At 42.4% G+C, this 8,837-nt stretch overlaps 1 non-coding gene across 1 annotated transcript; it reads left to right on the top strand.

Moving 5' to 3' along the window:
* trnas-cga (transfer RNA serine (anticodon CGA)) lies at positions 1–82 on the top strand. The gene has a single exon. It is a non-coding gene; the product is annotated as a tRNA-Ser (tRNA).
* Positions 83–8,837: the final 8,755 nt, after the last annotated feature.

Genomic DNA, 8,837 nt, shown 5'->3' with positions numbered 1-8,837 from the left:
GCTGTGATGGCCGAGAGGTTAAGGCGTTGGACTCGAAATCCAATGGGGTTTCCCCGCGCAGGTTCGAATCCTGCTCACAGCGATCTGACTCTTTGACGAATGCGCGGGTGGGCGGAGTTTCTTAGCGGTCCGCGATGCATTCAGCACACACTGCGTTTCCATTACAAATGAGATGTAACCACATGCGGTTTCAGTTATTCGATCACAAAACGGTTTTTAAACTTGTATTTTAGCACTGATCATTGTGATTGGCTCATCACAATTGCATCTTTAGACAATGGCAACATTGCTACTCCTGTGTGTGTGTGTGTGTGTTATTACTTTAATATGTTCCTTGGGGTTCACTCATAATGTTAATAAAGTTTATTTGCACTACACACACAGACAAAGAGGTGTTAGTGAGGCCAGCAGGGGGCGCTCACCCTGTGGTCTGTGTGGGTCCTAACGCCCTAGTATAGTGACGGGGACACTATAGCCTACTGTCAAAAGAGCACCGTCCTTCGGATGAGACGTTAAACCGAGGTCCTGACTCTCTGTGGTCACAAAAAATCCCAGGATGTCTTTCGAAAGAGTAGGGGTATAACCCCGGCATCCTGGCCAAATTCGCCCAGTGGCCACCTGTCCATCATGGCCTCCTAATCATCCCCATATATACTGATTGGCTTCATCACTGTCTGGTGTGTGGTGAGCGTTCTGGCGCAATATGGCTGCCGTCGCATCATCCAAGTGGATGCTGCACATTGGTGGTGGTTGAGGAGATTCCCCCCTTCTATGTGAAGCGCTTTGAGTGCCTAGAAAAGCGCTATATAAATGTAATGAATTATATTTTTATTATTATAAAGCATTATGAAATAATTTACTTACGGTTTGTGATGCAACTGCACTCAGATCCAATACAGTTGGCTGTTTTTTTTGCTAACTCTCCATTACACTGTAGCCTGGTAATACCTAGTCTCAGCCTCAGACGTCACGCCCACGGAACGTTGGCTAAACGTCTGATGCATATGGTACACTTAACTGGAAACACTTCAGGAATGTCGAAGTCGTCATCTGATTGGTTGAATTTTATCGGATTTCCGGGGGGGCACGAGCGTCGCGTTTATTTTCGGTCCACCGGGAAACAAAGCGCAGACGTGTGATTGCGGAAGAAAAACTGTTGTGTTTACATGAGTGACAATGAGCATTTATCATGATTTCCATTACACGAGAGTAGATGTTAAAACTTCATGCTGATTTGTACTCGGCTTTCGCCAAGATAAGCAAAACTAAGATGTAGTTTTACAGTAAACTATGCTTCTCCATCCATTTACGCTTCTTTCCATATGGTGGTGTGCAGTGGCGTAGGTTTGATTTTGAAAATGGTGGGGACGGGGACATCAATATATAAATATATTTTAAGTTTTGATATAAATTATTGCTAGGGATATATCAGTGTCACTGGATATTGGTAGGGACACGTCCCTAGCGTCCCTACTAAATTATACGCCCCTGGTGGTGTGACTCCCCTTCTGTCCGGTGTTAACGGCTGCAGTGTACTTGTCATGTCAGCACACGCGACGGCTGCAACTACAGGACCAGCATGACAACCGTCTGGATTGAGCCGAGTAGGGGACATCTCTAGGGTCTTCAAGTGGGCACCTTCCGTCCTCAGTGTTTCGTCGACTAGCCCACGACACCTCAAGAGGGCTCGACAGTGACTCTGGCGTCCCAGAGTCACCCCCCTCCGTCCCCCACTCAACTCAGCCCAGCTTACTGACCTCTACATCCCTCCTTCTGCTGAGACCTAACCACAATCTCACAATCTCCGCAACCCAACCATACACGCCAACCCGTTTGACTAAGGCTGTCGAGCCCCACTGGTGCGTTAATATGCAGTTTCAGTGGCAACGGTTCCGTATGGCATACCACCTACCGCAAAACACAATATCTGCCCATCTACCCGTCATTCACGCAATATCCACAGGAACGTATACAAATAAACCAACAGACTCTTCAAGTTTTCAAGAATTCTACGAAACCGTAGCGTGGCGGCCTGTACACAGCCAGCTAGAATCTTTCCGTCTCAACCACAGCCAGTTGCTGCTCCTTTCTGCTGCGTCAGATAAGTTCTTTACTGTGCGACGCAACTCTTGGCCGCTGAATCCGACGTCTCTGAGGAACCGGGTTGTAGAGTGTGCCACAAAACCTCGACAACCCACTTCCACTGGGTAAACCTGGACTCTCCATCCTCGCTGTTCTGCTTCAGTGGCCAGATGAGCATACCGCAGTTTCTTCCTCTCATATGCCTCATCTACCGCATCCTCCCATGGCACTGTTAACTCTATCAGTTGAACAATGCGAGCTGATCCAGACCACAAAACAATATCTGGTCGTAGGTTAGTGGTGGCAATCTCAGGTGGAAAAATAAGCCGTTGATCAAGATCAGCCAGCATCTTCCAGTCCCTAGCAGCTTCCAGTTGTCCTGGGTGAGAATTGGTGTTAACACCTTTTCTTGGTGGTTGCTCGCCTGCGGGCGAAGGAATATTGTCTTCTGCGTGTAATGTTTTGCTAGAACAGGCGGCAACTTATTGGTCATGTTACGCTTGCCTTCTAATGCTAAAGCCAAACATCGCAGTACTTGGTCATGGCGCCAAGTAAACCGACCTTGGCTAAGAGCGACCTTACATCCTGTCAAAATGTGCCTTAATGTGGCAGGTGATGAACACAAAGGACAAGAGGGATCCTCTCCTACCCAGAGGTTTAGGTTCTGCGGTGATGGGAGAACATCATATGTTGACCTAATAAGGAAACTGATCCTACTCTCTTCCATTGACCAAAGGTCAATCAGCTAAACGTAGGATTCTCAAAAGTATTCTATATAAAAGTATTTGAATACTCAAAAGGATTCAAAAGGATTCTCAAAAGGTTCACGGCATAGACTCTTGAAGTTTTCTTCTCCTTCTTTGATTTTCTATGCTGACTGACTTGTTGCACGCTGGTCTGTTGTTGTGGGGACATTTCCACGCCCCGAAACGTGACGCTGAACGAAACTAACTGTAATTGGTTGTTTTACATGTCGGTCAAACGGTCTTATGAGCGGGCCTTGGCCAAAGAAAGCTGCTATGAATTCCAGACCTTCAGCCGTCAGTCTGAAGGTCTGGCTACGCGAGACTAGGTAATACCAGACTCTACTACTTCACTTTGCTTCGTAGACAGAGTCTGGAATGGCATAATAGAGAAGTGTTTTCTTTCTCGCTAGGGGGCGCTTGTCTGAAGTTTAAAATCATTGGTTACCCGTAAGCCAATCAGATAAGTTTATATATGACGTATGTTATGTGCCAACACAGCCTCATCGAACCACAGACATCATGCATCGAACTCAAATCTATGATCGGACTTCCACTGTACACCTGCTGTAAACACTTGATGATGCGAGCGAAATACAACCCTATGAACATGGAACATGTGAACATGGCTGTAAACGGCTTTTGCAGATTATGCAAAGTTAATCTACGCATCCACGGTACAATCAGGGCCTCTAAACTGATATTTGACAGTAGAGAGAAACAAAAAAATATTTGCAGCCAACTGTCAAAGTTAGGATTAGTTCTGTTAAACACAGCTCTTTGTTCATCTCGAGTCTGTCGGAAATACTGCAACTTAATTGCAAGATCACAGCATGTCATGGCAATGTTTAAGACCTGAAAAAGAAAGGAGACACTGACCTGTCAAAAGGCTCCCCAGTCTCTCACTGACGATCAGTAATAGTTGATAAATTAAACTTTTCCCAAAGGGAGTAGGGCCACAACATCACCTCCCTTCAAAATGTTTAATACACACTCTTCTTGTTCGGGCTTCAGTTTGCTAATGCCGGTAATATTCTCCACAACTGAGTGAATTGCATCCGCGTCTCCATATCCGCGGTCGTTTTCGATTTCCCTGACCTAATCTTAAACTCGGCGCTTAGCGACTACGTCACGGCTTTCAGCCCGCCCTCTGTTCGTTGATTGGTCGGCTGTTTTCAGGCCGGAGGAAAACGGATAGATAGGCCGCTGTCTCAGACTGAGTACAGAAGCGAAATGAAATTGAGCGGAAGTACGAAGTCTGACGTAGTCAGGCTAATTACACTGTGCCTCGCAAAAAAAAAAAAAAAAAAAAATGCTCCTAACAAATATGCTAATCTGAGTGATCCGGGACAACATTCAAATAAACCATCCACTTGTTTCCGACACTAGTATTCTTCTGAAGTCTATTCAGAGACACATATGTGCTGTTTAAACTGGTCACATCAGAGCGAACACACTTTCACTCTTCTGAACACGAGTCTGTATCCAGTGTAGACAGCGTCAGTGATTATAATGGGTTCTGTGTGCTTTTGATGCGATGCGACGCTCTCATCCAGTGTGCAAATGTCAGCCGTTATGTGACTCAACGCCAGTGGGCGGGGCCTATGGTGTGATGATGTATAACTAATTGGTCGATGTCTTGCTCTTTCTCTGGAGGCAGTCAAAACAAGCTGTTTTTTAGCTTGATTACATAAATGTTTTGTTTATAATGCTATGAAACTTGCAGGATGTTTCAATCGTACAAAGACCAAATGATCATGGCAAATTATACCCTTTAATGCAATTTATGTCATTATTTTATGCGAAGTTTGCTTATACTAGGCCTACATGCTTTAGTGTTAATGCTGACTGTTGTAGTTTTAATGTTATTGAATTATTACCACTTGACATTAAATGTAAATTACATATGTAAATAATTATATATCATTTTATATTTAGACAATATATTTTCTGTTTGCATTCATGCAAAAAAGAGGAGTTCCTATGCACTAAAATAAATGTATTAAAAGCCATGAATCCTGTCCTTCTGCTGTTAATGATCACAAATGACTACCAGTCTACATTTCTGATGAGAGCATGTAAAAACATGAATATGGAGACAACGTGGACTCCATAGCATGGTCTGCTGTAATGCCCCCCTGTCATGGCAGTGTTTTGAAGTGTATTTCCAGCTCAATGGTGATTGTTCCTGCAACTATTGAAAACAGAAACATCAAAGATGACAGTGAATGCAGAAGTCTAATAAGCAATCAAAATTAAAAGCTTGTGTAATATTTTTCATTTAAATAATCTGCTATTTTCAGGCACTAATGACGCAAGACCTGTTATTATAAAAATATTTGTAATTATGCACTGAATGCATTACTTTACCCAGATTAATACATTACTAAAAATATAGGTTCTTAAAGGGGGCTTTTGCATGATTGCCATAAACTCTTAAAAATAAAGGTTCTTTATTAGCATTGATGGTTCCATGTTGAAGATCCCATTGAACCTTTCCATTGCACGAAAGTCTCTTTAGGAAAAAGGTTATTACATTGTTCTTTACACTTGGTTCTTTTAAGAAATGCTCATTTACCTCGTTTCCACCAAAAAAGAACTGGTTCGGAACTGGTGCTGGTTCAAAGTTGGTTCAACTTGTGAACCTTCTCAGAACCTGTTTGTTTTTCCACTGACTAGAGAGCCGAGCGAACGATGTCGTTACGTCACTGTGTATGTTACCAGACGTCTTAGCTTTCCCATTCCCGTCGTGTTGTTGGTCACAGTAACCCACCCCCAGCCCCCGACGCAAGCATGACGTGGTAAAAGAACGGTTCTAGTCCAGCAAAGAGTTGGTGCCGCTTTGGATCCAATTTTCCTGGCCGAGAACCGGTTCTTTGGCTGTCGAAACACAAAGAACTGGTTCGCGAGTATGAACCGGCTGCGAACCGGCTCTCAAAATGCTTTGGTGGAAAAGGGGTAACTGAAAGGTTCTTTGGGGAACCAAAAATGGTTCTTCTATGGTATCACTGCAATAACTCTCTTTTGGAACCTTTCATGCATGTATTCCATGCAACCTTTATTTTTAAGAGTGTCGAAGAACCGTTTTGTGTTCCTCAAATAACTTTAGTTCTTAAAATAACCTTTTTTTTTTCATAGAGTGGGTAGAGCTATTTAATCATTTGAAGAACCCTTTCTCCATTATAAATAACTTTTTGTGCAGTGGAAAAGTTCCAAGTTCTTCATGGAACCACTAATGCCAATAAATAACCTTTATTTTTAGAGTGAGCGTTATTTGGGCCCGCACTGGTTCCGACTGAGCGATCAGATCCAGTAGTGTGTGTGTGCTCTGAGTGCACAGCATTAGTCAAGACTGAAGAGAGTTCAAAGATGAGGGCCATGACATGGAAGCTAAATATAGAACAGACCGCTGAAAGTCAAGAGCTTTATTTGCCCTCCCGGTGAGACAGAGATGAGGAGACAGACAGCTATCTCTCAGGGTCTAAAGGTGAGAAAACAAGGAGAACATTCTTCCTGCAAACAACAGTCACCATGAACATTATAATTATTTCAAAAAATGACGTTTAAGGCAATCTCTATCAGCAGTTCAGATTTTCTCTTCTAAAGCACTTGAGGAATTATTTGGTCTCAAGACGTCTGATCATAATCACAGTCCAGGTATTGTTTAAAATGTAAGGGTAGGTTTTATATTTTGGAGTGTTACATTGCACAGTATAAACTGACAACAATAGTATATACATTTAATTTATTATGCATATAAGTAGAAGTATGAGCAGTATGTTATTCTGCATACAGGTCCTTCTCAAAAAATTAGCATATTGTGATAAAGTTCATTATTTTCCATAATGTAATGATAAAAATTAAACTTTCATATATTTTAGATTCATTGCACACCAACTGAAATATTTTCAGGTCTTTTATTGTTTTAATACTGATGATTTTGGCATACAGCTCATGAAAACCCAAAATTCCTGTCTCAAAAAATTAGCATATCATGAAAAGGGTCTCTAAACGAGCTATTAACCTAATCATCTGAATCAACTAATTAACTCTAAACACCTGCAAAAGATTCCTGAGGCTTTTAAAAACTCCCAGCCTGTTTCAAAACCGCAATCATGGGTAAGACTACCGACCTGACTGCTGTCCAGAAGGCCATCATTGACACCCTCAAGCAAGAGGGTAAGACAGAAAGAAATTTCTGAACAAATAGGCTGTTCCCAGAGTGCTGTATCAAGGCACCTCAGTGGGAAGTCTGTGGGAAGGAAAAAGTGTGGCAAAAAACGCTGCACAACGAGAAGAGGTGACCGGACCCTGAGGAAGATTGTGAAGAAGGACCGATTCCAGACCTTGGGGGACCTGCGGAAGCAGTGGACTGAGTCTGGAGTAGAAACATCCAGAGCCACCGTGCACAAGGCGTGTGCAGGAAATGGGCTACAGGTGCCGCATTCCCCAGGTCAAGCCACTTTTGAACCAGAAACAGCGGCAGAAGCGCCTGACCTGGGCTACAGAGAAGCAGCACTGGACTGTCGCTCAGTTTTGCATGTCATTCGGAAATCAAGGTGCCAGAGTCTGGAGGAAGACTGGGGAGAAGGAAATGCCAAACTGCCTGAAGTCCAGTGTCAAGTACCCACAGTCAGTGATGGTCTGGGGTGCCATGTCAGCTGCTGGTGTTGGTGCACTGTGTTTTATCAAGGGCAGGGTCAATGCAGCTAGCTATCAGGAGATTTTGGAGCACTTCATGTTTCCATCTGCTGAAAAGCTTTATGGAGATGAAGATTTCATTTTTCAGCAGGACCTGGCACCTGCTCACAGTGCCAAAACCACTGGTAAATGGTTTACTGACCATGGTATTACTGTGCTCAATTGGCCTGCCAACTCTCCTGACCTGAACCCCATAGAGAATCTGTGGGATATTGTGAAGAGAAAGTTGAGAGACGCAAGACCCAACACTCTGGATGAGCTTAAGGCCGCTATCGAAGCATCCTGGGCCTCCATAACACCTCAGCAGTGCCACAGGTTGATTGCCTCCATGCCACGCCGCATTGAAGCAGTCATTCCTGCAAAAGGATTCCCGACCAAGTATTGACTATTGAGTGCATAACTGAACATAATTATTTAAAGGTTGACTTTTTTTTTTTGTATTAAAAACACTTCTTTTATTGGTCGGATGAAATATGCTAATTTTTTGAGACAGGAATTTTGGGTTTTCATGAGCTGTATGCCAAAATCATCAGTATTAAAACAATAAAAGACCTGAAATATTTCAGTTGGTGTGCAATGAATCTAAAATATATGAAAGTTTAATTTTTATCATTACATTATGGAAAATAATGAACTTTATCACAATATGCTAATTTTTTTAGAAGGATCTGTATATCAGCTTCAGAGAGAGAGAGAGAGAGAGAGAAAGCGAGTTACTTGTGATCACTCTCTCATTGGTTGATTGTGTTAGTCTCCTCCCCCTCCTGCAATAATCAGAACACTTGAGTACTCATTGATCACAGGTGCTCTTAGAAGAGATTATAAAGCTTCAGAGTAGGATCAGTGTTTGGGAGACTGATTCAGTTTCCACATGCTTTATCTATTTTTCCTTCCTGCGTTATGGTAATATATTGTTTCCCTCTTTGATCGCCCTACTCTCTGGGGTTTTGTTTTAAACTTTAAGTGTGTAAAGTTTGGGCTCTCCAGTGAGTGTTTGTGTTCTCACAGCACCTTTGAGGAAACCACTTTCTTTTGAGATTGTTACTGGTTTCTCTTGACGTTGTTCTCCACCTCATTTTATATCAAAAAAAAAAAGAAAAAAGAAAAGACTAGCAGACTAGAAAATTGGAAATATTAATTATTAGAAAATATTTCAAAATCAAACTATCACTTCTAGACTGACAATGTTTCTTTTTTTTTTCATGTGAAAAGAAAAGAAACAGCCTTTTGTTCGATGTGGAGTTGTTATGATTCTGCTCCCCCTTAAGAGCCAGTTTAGTAAATTAGGTTTAGATTGTTCTCTTTTGGGTA

Source organism: Rhinichthys klamathensis, unplaced genomic scaffold (genome assembly GCF_029890125.1).
Source record: "Rhinichthys klamathensis goyatoka isolate OS25496 unplaced genomic scaffold, OSU_Roscu_1.1 h1tg001054l_1, whole genome shotgun sequence".
Lineage (NCBI taxonomy): Eukaryota > Metazoa > Chordata > Actinopteri > Cypriniformes > Leuciscidae > Rhinichthys > Rhinichthys klamathensis.
This window is presented reverse-complemented; position numbering and strand designations above follow the sequence as displayed.